The sequence below is a fragment of the Myotis yumanensis genome, unplaced genomic scaffold, assembly GCF_028538775.1.
Source record: "Myotis yumanensis isolate MYYU_CA2020_CCGP unplaced genomic scaffold, mMyoYum1.0.hap1 SCAF_5, whole genome shotgun sequence".
Taxonomy (NCBI): Eukaryota; Metazoa; Chordata; class Mammalia; order Chiroptera; family Vespertilionidae; genus Myotis; species Myotis yumanensis.
The window spans coordinates 22,810,294-22,826,716 of record NW_027223756.1 but is presented as its reverse complement, the minus strand read 5'-3'; positions in this window follow the sequence as shown (position 1 = coordinate 22,826,716).

Genomic DNA, 16,423 nt, shown 5'->3' with positions numbered 1-16,423 from the left:
ATTACAGCAGTCCCTTTAGCATTTTGTAATGCTAGATTGGTTGGTGATATACTCCTTTAGCTTTTTTTTTGTCTGGGAAGCTCTTTATTTGACAGTCTATTCTGAATGATAGCCTAGCTCCGTGGTCGGCGAACCTCGGCTTGCGAGCCACATGCGGCTCTTTGGCCCCTTGAGTGTGGCTCTTCCACAAAATACCACACGTGGGCACGCATGTACAGTGTGATTGAAACTTTGTGGCCCATGCGCAGAAGTCGGTATTTTGTGAAAGAGCCATGCTCAAGGGGCCAAAGAGCCACATGTGGCTTATGACCTGCGGTTTGCCAAGCCGCAGTTTGTCAACCACTGGCCTAGCTGGATATGGTAATCTTGGTCTCAGATCTTTGCTTTCCATTACCTTGAGTACTCCATGCCATTCCCTGCTGGCCTGTAGAGTTTCTGATGAGAAATCAGGTGTCAGCCTTATGGAAACCCCTTTGTTGGTAACAGTTTTCTCTTGCTGCCTTTAAGATTCTCTGTTTTTTTTTTTATTTTTGACATTTTAATTATGATGTGTCTGTGCGTGGTCCTGTTTGGGTTCTTCTGGCTTGAGGTTCTCTGTGCCTCTTGAACTTGTGTGACATTTTCATTTACCTGGTTAAGGGATTTTTATGTCATTAGTTCTTCAAATATCTTCTCTATTCCTTTCTGCCGTTCTGCCTCTTCTGGCACACCCGCTATTCCAATATTGTTACATTTCACATTGTCCCACAACTCCCTTAATCTGCCCTCCTGTTTTTTAATTGTTGTTTTCTCTTTGGTTCTCTGATTCAGTGATATTTTCAACTCTTGTCTTCTAATTCAGTGATTCTATCCTCAGCTTCCCCTAATCTCTAGTAATTCTTTCAATGTTCTTTATTTGTATTATGTCTTTCTTTATCTCAGACTGCTCTTTTTTCATAGTTATTGTAACTTGTTCTCATGCTGTCTTGGCTATTATGAAAATGCTGCAATGTTCATAGGAATGTAGATATCTTTTGAATATTCTATTTTCATTTCCTTTGAATGTATACCAAGAAGTGAGATTTTTTTTCTGTGCTAGATAGCAGTTCTAATTTTAAATTGTTAAAGAGGTTCTATTCTGTTCTCCATCGTGCTGTACATTCCCACCCATGCTCGGCAAGAATTTCATTTTCTTCACATCCTAATCAACATTTGTTTGTCTTCTTAATGATAGCATTCTAGCAGGTGTGTGGTGATATCTCATGGTGGCTCTGATTGGCATTTCCCTGAATATTTTTGAGTACATTCTCATTTATTTGTTGGCCTTTTACATGTCTTCTTCAGAAAAATGTCTGTACAGATCCCCTGACATTTTACTATTCATTTCAGGGAAAGGGAGAGACAGATAGAAACATCAAAGATCAGAGAGAGTTATTGATTACCCTGCCCCCCGTATGCCTCCTACCTCGGATCAAACCCACAAACTGGGCATTTGTCCTGACCTGGAATCAGTCCTCGACCTCCTGGTTCATGGGTCCATGCCATATATATATATATTTCAGAGAAGAAGGGAGAGCGAGGGAGAGATACAAACATCAATGATATGAGATAAATTTTAATCAGCTGCCTACTGCACACCCCACACTGGGGGTTGAACCTGCAAACCGGGCATTTATCCTGCTTGGAATGGAACCATGATCTCCTGGGTCATAGGTTGATGCTTAACCACTGAGTCAAACTGGCCGGGCCAATTCTTAATTTGATTCATTATGGCTATTGAGTCCTATGAGTTCTATATGTATTTCAGATATTAACCTCTTATGAGATATTTATTGTACAAAATTTGCTCCTATTTTGTAGGTTGTCTTTTCATTTTGTTGATTGTTTCTTTTGCTGCGCAGAAGATTTTTAACTTGACACAGCCTCTCCTGAGAACAATTATGTAAATTTAAACTAATGATGATATTTGAAAGCTGTTTATAGCTAATTGGTGCTGGGTTATAAAATGAGTGCCTAAGAAATCTTTGTGAGGTTTTTATCTACCACATAAATCTATTTCAAGTAGTGTAATACCAAATTTTAACAAATAATATGTTATTTTCTATTTAAAGAGTGATTCTTATAGCAATTGAAAAAAAGCCTTACTGTGAGTTGGACAGCAAGGCAGTCTATGAATATAGCAGTGAGTTTATTAGAATACTTCCTTTTAGTTGAGTTCTGTATCAATATCTAGAAATACCGGAATTCATGAAAGAATTTGTACCATGGAAGAACCAAGGTGGGATGAGACTGTCCTATTTGGTTTACACAAAGGCCTCCTCTATAGATGTTGGCTTATTGTAACCAGGAGAAAAATTAGTGCTCAGGTCTAACTGTCTGCTAAATACCACTTGCTTCCAGAGAAAATAAGACAGAGGCAGTGGAAGGAGCAGATATTTGATACTATTCCCGGTCTTCTACTTAGCTCTAGTAAATCAGAAGCTAAACTGGAGAAGTCTAGGATTCAGAATTGTTAATGAGACCTCTTGTGATTCTTAAGTAAGTTAGAAAAATGGTGAAAGCTAATATTACAGGGTTGTGCCTTAAGAGTTATATGTATTCCACTTGTAGGTGAAATATGGCCATGCTAATGTGGTTACATTTTTCATAACACAGGTATTTTGTGAAGCATTCTAGGTTACTTGCTTTACAAATGATTAATAATGTTAGGAATAAATTGATTAGCACAAAGTAATGTAAAATCTGGGCCTTAGCATATATTTGCCACAGTATAAGGTTTACAGATACAGTTCTATTAATATCCAACTATATTACTCCTTGTCTCTGGGTGCTCCTCAAATATTCAGTGTCCAGCATTGACAGCTCTGGTCATTAGTCTTGCAGGACATTTGGTCCTGTCCAAAATGACCACTGAGACATTTGGTCCATGCCAAAGGGTCTTTGATATTTTGTTCTGCCCTAACATCCATGGGGACATTTGGTCCATAGTAAATATCTTCTGCAAGATCTGAGCCCTGACCCTTCCACCTACCCCATGTGTCATTGCCAACCAGGCTATCAAAGTAAGAAGTTATTATTGGCAACACAGCCACAACACAAACATTGGACCAGTACAACATGATAGCATGTTTATGTCTTAATCTTGTAACTCAAAAGTAAAAATAAACATTATGGGCTATTTGAATGTAAAGATAATTTCTTAGGTCTGTATGTTTTTTAAATATATATTTTTATTTATTTTTAAAGAGAAAGAAAGTTGAAGGAGCAAGACAGATAAGGGAGGAAGAGAGAGAGAAAGTAATATCAACCTGTAACCTGCGTATGTGCCCTGACTGGGAATCGGACCAATGATCTTTCAGTCCAGAAATTGTGCTCACAATCAATTGAGCTACACTGGCTAGGGGAAGTGTGTATAGTATCAAATTTCAAAGACATTTATGTATGATAAAATGTATCCATGGACATTTTGGACAGGACCAAATGACTGTTAATCATAATTAGGGATAAGAATTATTAAGGAGTATGTTTATAGCTACTTGAGGGCTTGGCTCTGACATAGAAATTATTCTTGTCATTACCATTAGGTTCCATGTTATTTACTTAAAAGAAAACAGACTTTATAGTGTGGGTAAATATCACAAGATATTGGCCAAAAGCTGGGCTCAGGCATTCACTCATGCATGCTACAGAGGGCATCTCTTGTGAAGGAGTAAGGGCTTTTTGTGATCCTCAAGGGCTAACTTTCCTTCATATAAAATAATGTGTCCACCTTCTAAGGAAGATCTTCAATGGAGAGGAGTGTACTTTCCCATTCCTCCACCTTGCTAGTTTGGATCTGGGAGAATAAAAAATGGTCTTTAAATATAAATTTTGAGATATCTCAGTATTATCTCAATATCATGAGGTATCTCAAATATATGTCATTATCTCGGTTCCTCTAGAAGTAGATTTTATGGTAAAGATTTGAGAATAAATTTGTTGATTAGGGAGACAAATATGGGACACATCAGTAGGATATTGGGGAGAGGAAGCAGAAAAATGAAGGGAGTAAATGAACAGTGTGTTATCTAGCAGGTTAGTTACTACTGTATGTAAGTGGAGTTTACTCCTTAGTGAGACTCTGAAGGTAGTGTGCAACATTAAGGTCAGATTTATCTACTCTAAATGCAGGGAGCTGGCATATTTATATATCAACCATCATCCGTCATTGATTGAGAGATGACCACAAGATGTGTTGACTTTCTGGTGCTTCTGACACTCTGTGAATGTGGGCACAGTATTCAGAGAAAGTCCTTTAGCAAAGAGATGCAGATACTGGCAGTTGAATGTTGAGCCGCATGACTGATAGCTAGAGCCAACGGGATAAGAGCAGGGCATGAAAGTACTACGTGGGAGTGGAGATATATCCAGAATCTGGAATTCAAAAATTAGTTTTTGAGATACAACTATGGAATAATTGATGTAAAATGGAATTAAAATTCATGAGACTGGATAAGATCACTTAGGGAAATAGAAAAGAGAAGAGGACTGTACATTGAGTAACAGCACAGAAATTACAAATGAAATCCGTAAAAGGAACCAACAAGGAACAAGAAATGATTAAGGAGAAAAAACAAAAGGGTTATATCATTTGAGCCAACTTTTAAAAAGTGCATCGAGAAAGAAATGTGTAATAAAGGGTACCAAATGCTGCTGACAGGGAGAAAAAAAATGAGATATGAGAACCCATTCTTACAGTTTGAAAAGAAAACACAATTGACTGTCCTAGATGGCTCTTGCCTTGCAGGCAGGCATTGCAATATTGCTCTCTGGTATATATTCTGAAAACAACAGCCTAGTAATGAATTCTAGGTGTCTGAAAACAAAACCCAATTGACAGTCCTAGAGGCTCTAGCCCTTACAGGGAGTTAAAAGAAAAGCCTATGGAGAGACCTAGAGGGCTCTCAACCTGAAGGGAGGTGTGGCAATGGTGCCTCTTGTGGACATTCTGAGAACAGAACCCTAGTAAGGGAGGGAGGTATTGCAATAGTGCCCTCTTTTTAAAAAATCTTTATTGTTTAATGTATTACATATTTCCCTTTCCCCCCACATTTATCCCCTGAAGCTTACACCACGGATCTCCAGCCTCAGGCCTTCACCACCCTATAGTCTGTATCTTTGGTTTTGTATATATATGTGCAAGTTCTTAGGTTGATCTGCACGCACCCACCCACCCACCCCCTCCTTCCTTCTGAGAGTCTGGATTCTGTTACCTGCTTCCATGTCTCCAGTTCCACTCCATTCATCAGTATATTTTGTTAATTACATTCCATAAATAAGTGAGATCATGTGATATTTGTCTTTCACAGATTGTCTTATTTCACTTGGCATAATATTTTCCAGGTCTATCAAAGTTGTCCCAAAGGGTAAGAGATCCCTCTTTTTTACAGCTGCATAGTATTCCATTCTCTAAGTGCCCCACAGATTTTTTTATCCATTCATCTACTGATGGGCACTAGGACAGTTTCCAAATCTTAGCTATTGTAATGAAACAAACAAAAAAACAACAAAAAAACCCCACCTACAGGCATATTAGACTTTAAACTTTAAATGGCTATGACTATACTGTCCTTCAATCAAAACTGTGAATTGATTGATAGTAGATGAGACCTGGGCATTGGGACATTGTTAAAGCTCCCGGATGAGCCTCATGTGCAGTCAGGTTTGGGGAGGCTTGTCTAGAGAACAAAATGTGGATTTTTTTATTGGGATATAATTGACATGGAGCATTGTGTAAGATTAGGATGTACAATATCTTAATGTGATGCATTTAAATATTGTAGTATAATTATCACTCCAGTGTTAGCTCACACCTCAATCACATCACTTAATTTTGTGAGAACAATTAAGATCTAGTCTCTTAGCAACTTTAATGTTTATAACTAGAGGTCTAGTGCACAAGATACATGCACTTGCGGGGGAGGGCGGGTCTCTCAGCCTGGCTTGCACCCTCTTGCAGCCCAGGAGCCCTCGGGGGATGTCCGTCTGCCGCAGAGACAGGAGAGGCTCCTGCCACCACCACTGCACTCGCCAGCCCTGAGCCCAGCTTCTGGCTGAGAAGTGCTTCCCCTGGGGGATCACAATGACCACCAGGAGGCAGCTCCTGCATTGAGCATCTGCCTCTGGTGGTCATTGTACGTCATAGCGACCGGTCGTTCCACCATTTGCTTGATTTGCATATTAGCTGTTTGTTATAAAGGATATTGTTGGCTATAATCACTATCCTGTCCATAAGATCTCCAGAATTACTATTTGGAGTATAATTATGTTTGGAACATAATAGAGTGAAAGCTGTGGAATCCATTGAAACCAGATAGGACAATCAGTGCCTTAAATCATATGGTACAAAATGTCCTTCAAAAAGGAGGAAGACATTAAGACATTTCCAGATAAACTAAAGCTGATATTCATTATCATTAGACATACCCTACAAGAAATGATAAAGGGAGTCCTTCTATTTGAAGTAAAAATACAATACAAATTAAATTGAAGTGACATGGAAATATAAAGTTCACCAATAAAGATAAATACATGGATTATTATAAGATCTTATTTTATTGTAATTTTCATAAATCCACCCTTTTATTCCTTTTCAATATTTAATAGACCAGAGAATAAAACCTAATGTTCAATACAAGGTGGGGTAACAGTAGGTTTGCATTTGTGAGTATACAAAACACAGAAGCTATCCTTATATTATTATTGATTATTGTATTATTTTCCACATGAACAACTTTATACCTACTTTGGCCCCACCCTATATATGTTAATTGGTAGACACTATAAAAAGATAGAGTTTGTGACATTACTAACATAAAGTAAGGGAACAGAGCTGCAATAAATTTGTTTTCCTGTGCAGTTGAAATTAGCAGCATAAAGAGATTATTACAAGAGCATATCTGTGTGTGTGTGTGTGTGTGTGTGTGTGTGTGTTTATATTTTATAACTATAGTATGTCATGTAATCTCCACAAAGAAAATATCCATAGTATATCAATAAAAGGAAATTGGAAGGGGTTTAAAATCTATCACTACAAAAATTTAACTAAGTCCACAGGAAGCCAGTTCTGGGCGAAATAAGAAACAATATCATTGTAAGACATAGAGAAATCAAGTTTAAAAGGCAATAATTATTGCTTTACTATTAGGAATTACTTTAAATGTTAACAGATTAAACACCCCAATCAAAAACAAAGATTGGCGGAACTCAATAACAGAAAAAGGGTACAACCATATTCCATCTTTAAGTGACTAACTGTAAGTCCAAGAAGAGAGAACTGATTGATTTGGATTATTTGGATATGGTTTCTTGGCTATTACACCAAAAGCAATAGCAACAACATAAAAAATATAAAAAATATTATTTGTATCAAAGGATCAACTATAACACTGTAAAGGAAACCAATAGAATGGAAGAAAATAATAGAATATAATATCTGATAAGGGATTAACATCTAGAATTTACAAAGGACTACAACTCATCTGAAAACTTGAATAAAAATGGGCAAAATGTTTTAATAGATATTTCTCCAAAGGAGATACACACATTACCAACAAGCTTATGAAAAGATGTTCAACATCACTAAGTATTGGGAAAAAGCAAAAACACAAATTTGTAAATACATGTATATATATACACATATATTTCATACTCATTAAGATTACTGCTATTAAAAAAATAATAAGTGTAAGGAAGAAAGTGGAGAAATTGTGGATTGTTAGTAGGAGTGAAAACTGGTATGACCAGTACAGAATGCAATCATCAAAAATTTAAAATTGAATTATTGGCAATTTCATTTCTAGGAATATTTCCAAAAGTTTAAGTGGGGATGTTGAGGAGATATTACACACCTGTAAATGCAGAAAGAAGTCCCAGAGTAGCCAAAATAATGTTTTTAAAAAATTTTTGTTTTATTGCTTATGGTATTACAAAGAGTATTATATATGTCTCCTTTTTTTTCTTTTTCCCCTTGACCTTTCCCCTGCCTCCCATACCCCACAGTGTCTTGTGTCCATTGGTTATGCTTATATGCATGCATACAAGTCCTTCGGTTGATCTCTTAACACCCCCCCACACCCCCACACCCCAACCCTCTCCGGCCTTCCCGCTGTAGCTTGACAGTCTATTCGATGCTGCTCTGCCCCTGTAGCTATTTTTGGTTATCAGTTTATAATGGTCTTTATTATCCATAAATGAGTGAGATCATGTGGTATTTTTCTTTCATTGACTGGCTTATTTCACTTAGCATAATGCTCTCCAGTTCCATCCATGCTGTTGCAAATGGTAAGAATTCCTTCTTTTTTACAGCAGCATAGTATTCCATTGTGTAGACGTATCACAGTTTTTTAATCCATTCATCTGTTGATGGGTACTTAGGCTGTTTCCAGGTCTTAGCTATGGTGAATTGTGCTGCTATGAACATAGGGGTGCATATATACTTTCTGATTGGTGTTTCTAGTTTCTTGGGATATATTCCTAGAAATGAGATTACTGGGTCAAATGGGAGTTCCATTTTTAGGTTTTTGAGAAAACTCCATACTGTTCTCCACAGTGGCTGTACCAGTCTGCATTCCCACCAGCAGTCAATTGATTTCTAAGACTTAATTTGTAGAGAAGTTTTAGGGTTACCACGAAATTGAGAAAGAAAGAAGTACAGAGATTTTCCTGCCCCATGCATGTACAGGTTTCCTCATTATCAACATCACTCACAGAATGCTGCTTCATTTTTTTACCAAGGATAAACCTACATTGACACATGATCGTCAGCCAAGCCTGTGGTTTGCCTTAAGGTTCACTCTTGGTATTGTACATACTGTGGATATGGACAAAAGTTTAATGAACTCTGTCAATCATTATACATATACAGAGCCTTTTCACTGCCCTAAAAGTATTTGCACTGTGCCTATTCATATCTCTCCCCCCTCATCCTGGAAACCACTGATACTTTTATCTTCTATAGAATGTCATACAGTTGGAATCATGCAGTGTATAACGTTTTCAAATGAGCTTTTTTTCGCTCAGTAATATGCATTTAAGTTTTCTCCATATCTCTTCATGGTTTCATAGATGAATTATATGCCAATGTCCAAATGTACCAAAGTTTATTTATGCATTCATGTACTGAAGGATGTCTTTGTTTCCAAGTATTGTCAATTAGGAATAAAGCTACTCCATTAATTAAGATTGTTTTGTGTGTACATAAGTTATCAACACTTTTGGGTAAATTACTGAAGAGCATGATAGTTCAATTGTATGTTAAGAGTTACGTAGTTGGGGAGTGGGTGTAGGAACTGGGCAGAGAGGGATAATGGGGGAGGTAAGAGGGAAGCCTATAATACTATCCACAATAATATATATATATATATATATATGTATATATATATATATATATATATATATATATATATAATTATACCATAAAAAGAGATTAAATTGCCATATTGTCTTCCAAAGTGGATAAATCACTTCAGATTCCCATCAGCATGTATGAGTTCTTGTTGAATCCTCACCAGCATTTGATATTGTCAGTGTTCCAAATTTTACCCAGTGTATTAGTTATGTAGTGGAATCTCATTTTTTAAATGTACATTTCTCTGATGACATATAATATAGAGCATCTTTGCATATGCTTATTTGGCATCTGTGTATCTTTGATGAGTTGTCTGTTAAAGTTGGCCCAATTTTTAAAAAATCAGGTTACTTGTTTTCTTATTTTTGAGTTTTAAGTGTTCTTTGTACATATTGTATAACAGTCCTTAATCAGATGTGTGTGTTTTTGGAATAGTGCTCCCAGCCCGTGCCTTGTTTTCTCATTCTCTTGATATTGTCTTTCACAGAAAAGAAGTTTTAAATTTTAATGAATTTCAGTTTATCAATTATTTCTACCGTGGGCCAAGCCATCACATGCTTAACGTCAGCCAGGTTTTTTACTATAATCTCTTGTATTTGTTTTATAGTTTTGCATTTTGCATTTTACATTTTGCTATCTTTATATGGATCCATTTCTATACTCTTCATTCTGTTTCTCTCACCCATTTGTCTTATTCTCTCACCAAAACTACACTGTCTTGACTAATGAATTTATTTTTAACAAGAGTTCTAAGAAAATTAAATGGCCAAGGAATAGTCTTTCCACAAATGATGTGGTGACAACTGGATATCCACATGCAAAAAGTATACCTTACCACATTCAAAAATTAACTCAAAATGTCTCAAAGACCTAAATGAAAGGACTAATGTGAAAATCTTAAAAGGAAACCTAGGTGCAGATTTTCTTGAGTTTGGATTAAGCGACAATTTCTTTTACCAAACAACAAAGGTACAAGCAACAAAGGAAAAAATAGAGAAGTTGGGATTCATTAAATTTGTAAAAATTACAGTAAAGGGCACATCAATAAAGTAAAAAGTCAAACTGAAAATCAGGGAAAACATTTGCAAATCATATCCTGTGTAATAAAAGCCCAGTGACCAAACAGTAGAATGACCTGAACCACCACAGCCCCTTCCCGGCCTGCCCCACTGTCCCCAAGTGGGTCCCCAACCGGAATCGTGGGGTGGGGCGCACTAGCCTGCAAACAGCCCATGACCTCTCACCCAGCTGGTCCAAGAGTTCTGGCCCCAGAATGGCCCCCAACACCCCTAAGTCACTGACTGGCTCCCTGTGCATGTACATTTAGTGAAAGCACAAATATCTGTCCCTTCTGCCCCCAACCAGAGTCTCCAGAGGGCTCTGCCAATCTGCAGCCAAGGTGTGGAATTCTCCCTCCATGGCCCACAGCCCCAGGAGACCTTCCAAATTAGCCAAAAAGGTGACCTAAGCATTGACAGGATGGTAGCCCTTTCCTCAGGAATGTGGAGAGGCTAGGTGGGGATTTTGTGAAATTGTAGTGCCTTGCAGATTAAGTGAGCTTTCAATCTCTCTTTAAAAGGGGCAGCAAAGAGGACTCACAGTCTGCCAGGAGCAACAATGAAGGGTAGGCATATTCAAAAACAGAAAGACTTTTAAACAAACAGACATGAAGATCATATTTGGGAAACTGAGGCAGAGCCCCAGGAAGAACACAAAAATCATTAAATGGCTATCATTCATCTTGATATACATATGAAAACAACACAAAAACAACTTCATCTCATGGCATAGGAAATGCAGAACAGTTCTGTTGTGGGTTTTCTTTTGGCACTCTGAAAGTATAATTACATCCAGCTGGGGGAAAGTTATCGCATCTAGAATTAGGCCCCACGGTTGGCCTGTCTGACCCCACATATGCACTAATTCATGTATGGGGCCTGTAGTATCTAATAAGGGCCTAGTATCTAGATTATATCAAGTACACTAACAACCTTTGTCTTGATTGATTTGTGAGTGACAAAGAAAATAATGTAATTTTCCTCAAAGCCTCAGAAATATACAGTATCTTTGAATAGACTTTGCAGTTCATTCAATTATGGACATGACTTATGTTTTAGAAAACAAATCCACATTGCCAAATCTTCATCATTGTAATATTGACCTGAGGTATTTGTTAGAACTCAAGTCCTAGATCAGTGATGGCGAACCTTTTGATCTCAGAGTGTCAGCATTTTGAAAAACCTTAACTTAACTCTGGTGCTGTGTCACATATAGAATTTTTTTGATATTTGCAACCATAGTAAAACAAAGATTTATATGTTTGATATTTATTTTATATATTTAAATGCTATTTAACAAAGAAAAATCAACCAAAAAAATGAGTTCACCTCTGACACGCATGTCATAAGTTCACCATCACTGTCCTAGATCCCTCTTCTATAAGTATTGATTCTTTCAGATAAAGAGGAGTCCAACTGCCCAGGTGAAGTGGCTCAGTGATTGAACATCGATCTATGAACCACAGGTCAGTGTTCAATTCCCCTTCAGGGCACATGCCCAGGTTGTGGGCTGGTTTCCCAGTGTGGGGTATGCAGGAGGCAGCTGATCAATGATTCTCTCATCATTGATGTTTCTATTTCTCTCTCTCTTTTCCTTCCTCTCTAAAATCAATAAACATATATATTTTTTTAAAAAAAAGAGGAGCCCACTGTTTGTACTTTTAATGAACACCGAAGTAGTATATATTTTTTTTTTACATTTGATAGTATTTACTTGTGATTACCAAAAGCAGTCTTGTGTTTTAACACACTAATCTACTAAAGGGTAGTGTTTTAAATAAAGGAAATGTTAATTAACATTGTATTGATAGAAATCTTTAGTATCATAAACTGCATTAGGTTTTATATTAGCAAACATATGATTAAGATGGTTTTTCAACTGCTATTTAATACTTGAACAGAGAATGAAAATTAATCAAAGGATTTTAGAATTGGGAAACAATTTTCAACACCCTATATTCCATCTTGTATTCCATAGAAGGCTTTGTATGGTCACCTAGGAGTTTAAAGCCCTGATTGAAAAGTTTCTAATTGGCTGTAGAATCCACAGCAAAATAGGATTGCCATTAAAGCCAAAGGAGTTTAGCTCAAACAGAGTCAGCATTTACCAAAACGCTTAAAACTAAATGTTCCATTATGTGTTCTGTAAGGAAAAGAGAAAGAAATTATTACAAACAGCATTTAAAATTGCCTGTGTGTTGCACTAACTGCTTCTAAATGAGCAGCACAGTGTGGAGAGGCTGTGCTCCACCTCCACAACCAGCTGGAACCCAAATGCTCCCCAGCCCTGCATACATCCCTCCCTCAACTGGGACTATGTGACATTTCCTACATGGTCAGTCCTGGCTCAGTGGTGGAACCCACCCAGACTGGAGAGAAGAGAGGGTTAGAGATTGTTTTGATGGTTCTCCAGAAGTAGAAGCCAAGTTTGAGATTAAATAAGAGGAAAAAAATTTGAGAGACAACGAAGGAGTTAGGAAGTCTGGCTGAACCTTTAGACTGCAAACTCCTTTGGAGTGAAGCATGTAGGAAAGGAGGTTGGGTGGTAGTGTCCTAGAATTCCCTGCTGTCTAAGGAAGGTTCACAGTCTATCATTGAATTCAGGAGTTAAGGTAGGCCATCGGAGGAGTCCCTTACTACATGAATAGGCTCTTTGTGATGGGTTTAAAATTTCTGTAATCAAGTAGTGTTTGTTGCTCAAATATGCTTTCTTAGCTTGAAGCTGTATCACAGAGATTACCAGTTATTATCATATGGACTTCAGAAGTCAATATATTGGTTTTAGACTTCCATTAGTAAGTCATAATGATTAAACTAAGTTAAATTAATTGATTTTTACATTTACAGAATATCCAGCAGTTATATTGAGAGGTCAAATACCAAACTGCTTTATCAAATGAGAACTCCCAGGAAGGGAACGAGTGTGTTTCTGTGGCATTTACTGATATAGTACAGTATTTTTTCTTATATATTCTGTGCGTAGGCTATCAGAAACATGGGTTTTCTTATCATTTTGTGATGGTTTCTTTATTTTGGAAGGGTCAGTATTTAGCCTTGTGTTCTTCATGAAAGTGCAGAAAACGCATCTATTAAAATAAGTTTGACCATCGGTTCCGCAGATTAGATCCCTTGGTCCCTGGCATGGATATATTGGTTCCAGCAATATACACTCTGGCTGTTAAACATAAAGAAGAACATAAAATTTGTCAGATAATGAACTTTTTCAATAAAAACTTCTTTAATATTAGTACAAGATACCATGTATCAAAATGGAATTAAAATTTTGCATATTTAGGTTTGGAAAGAAACCATTTAGGTTGTCATAAAATATTGATATATTTCTACACACTCAATATTATTTTTAAAAACAGACAAATGGCTGAATGTATGTTTATAATGGAGCCATTCTGTTGTCACTTCTCCTAATACCTGCATCAGATTTCCCCTATTATTTCATACCACAAGGAACCATAAGACAGAATTTTAATAATTTCCCTATGTTTCTCAGTGGTTTCACTACTAGAGAATCAGATACATTAAGATTATCACCACATATGTATGTATTGGTATTTGCATATATACATGCATATACATGTGTATATATCTACATATATACATACAAACATATAAATTTTTTTTAATAATGGCAATATTGGTAATTTACATAAATAAAAATATGCTGTGTATTTTTAAAGTATATTTTATTGATTTTTTACAGAGAGGAAGGGAGAGGGAGAGAGAATTAGAAATATCGATGAGAGAGAAACATGGATCAGCTGCCTCCTGCACGCACCCCCTGGGGATGTGTCCGCAACCACGGTACATGCCCTTTTTTTTTTTTTTTATATATATTTTTTATTGATTTTTTACAGAGAGGAAGGGAGAGGGATAGAGAGTTAGAAACATCGATGAGAGAGAAACATCATCGACCAGCTGCCTCCTGCACATCTCCCACTGTGGGTGTGCCCGCAACCAATGTACATGCCCTTGACCGGAATCGAACCCAGGACCTTTCAGTCCACAGGCCGACGCTCTATCCACTGAGCCAAACCGGTTTCGGCGACGGTACATGCCCTTGACTGGAATCAAACCTGGGACCCTTCCGCAGGCCGACGCTCTATCTACTACTGAGCCAAACTGGTTAGGGCTATGCTGTGTATTCTTACATACTGTTCTTTAAAATGTCTTTCTAACCTTTATCATAGATGTTTCTGCACCTCTACATAATATTCTGCTCTATGAATGTATGAAAATTATTTTATCAACCTTGAAGTGATAATTTTGTAATCCTCTTGTTTTGCTTGGATAAACAATTCTACTTTAAATACACTGTGACCTTTATGAGATGCATGCAGATAACAAAATACCCATTATTGGAATCATTGAAATAATGGGATATTTTTATCTTGTCCCAAATACCAAGTGGTTTTATATGTCTGGCTAAATTTTATTCATTGAACTTAGTGTAATAATGGCATTGTTAAAAATGTTTTTTTAAGGACTACTGTGTTGCACATTTTGTTTGCTGAATTTCTTTTTATAGAAGAAGGGAGCGGGACTAAAGAGATTGAAAAATAAAAGACAGAGATATCCATTAGCTGCTCCTGCACGTCCTCTACTGGGGATTGAGCCCACAACCTAGGCTATTTCCCTGACTGGGAAATAAACCAGGAAACTCTTGGTTCGAGGGTCAAAGCTTAACCACTGAAATACACCAGCCAGGTTGTTTGGTGAAATTTGTTGTTAAATCTTACAATATAAAACAATTTACAGTTTCTCTTTTTCAATTTACAAATTAATCGATATTAACTTACTGGTGGTCTTTTAGAAGAAGATCTAAAAGAAGTTTCTGCAACCAGCACACAAAATAAAATGTAAAAACAAGAAAAGGAGAAAACAATCAGAGTCTCTGGTGAAAGAACCTATAGTTTTTAGTAGGAAAATACTATACAATTTTCCTACTCAGGACCCCCAAGTTTTGAGGTGAGGCTTTTGTGATAGTAACAAAACAGTAAGATCACAAATTGGCTACAAATTGGAAATATACTTCCAAACTATTCTCATCTGTGAAAAATAAATTTTTAAGTGTTGTACAGCAATCACCAAACTCTGCTATGAAGATACCATAGATCTTTTTATTTTTATTTTCTATCTCATGAGATATCACAGAGAAGACAATGCTCTGTTTAAAGTCCCTAATATGCCTTGCATAATGTCACTTAACATGAAGAAATTAATTCCTTCTTAATGAAATAGTACTCATTCTAACATCAGGGGTCTCTTTGATGATTAAAAACTACTTTGCTCAAATTTGTCAGTCTCCTTGCACTAAATGAAGATCAATATTCAGAAGAGGGATCGAGGAGTTCTCACCTCACACAAAGTTTTGACTTTAGTGGACACAGAACTGGCAAACAACAAATCAAATTGTCAAGGAATGTTAGATCTAGGGGACATGATTACTCCGTACACTCTGCAATTAGCAGACATTGAATCTGTCCTCCAAAGAAAATATTAATTAGGTAAATATCTTTAGTAATAAATACAAAAAGCTAAGTTCTACTGCTCATTCTAACCCACCTCACCTCTCTGCCTCCATCTCTCTAAGGTAGTAAATGAGAAAAAGCAATCCACTGATGTCATTTTTAAAGGGGGTTTCTAACATACCCACTTTCATTTTGCCAGTTTAAGTGTTAGAAACCTAATGATAGAAGCTGCTCCATTTCTACATAATAGCAGCTGTCTCCTGCACTTTCTAAGATGTGTGAATTGCTTCATCCAGAACTGAAAAAGTACTCACCAGAATAAAGAGGAAATACCAAGGCAATGATGAAAATAACTTTTATCCATGATGAAAACAAAGACATTTTATCAAGTCTGAAGAAAAAAACCCAAAAGGAATGTTTACAACACCTAACACAGAGACAAATTTCCTATTTGCAATTAAAAGTTTCCTACAAGCAAAGGACCTGCTACTCCCCTAGATCCCTTATTATGT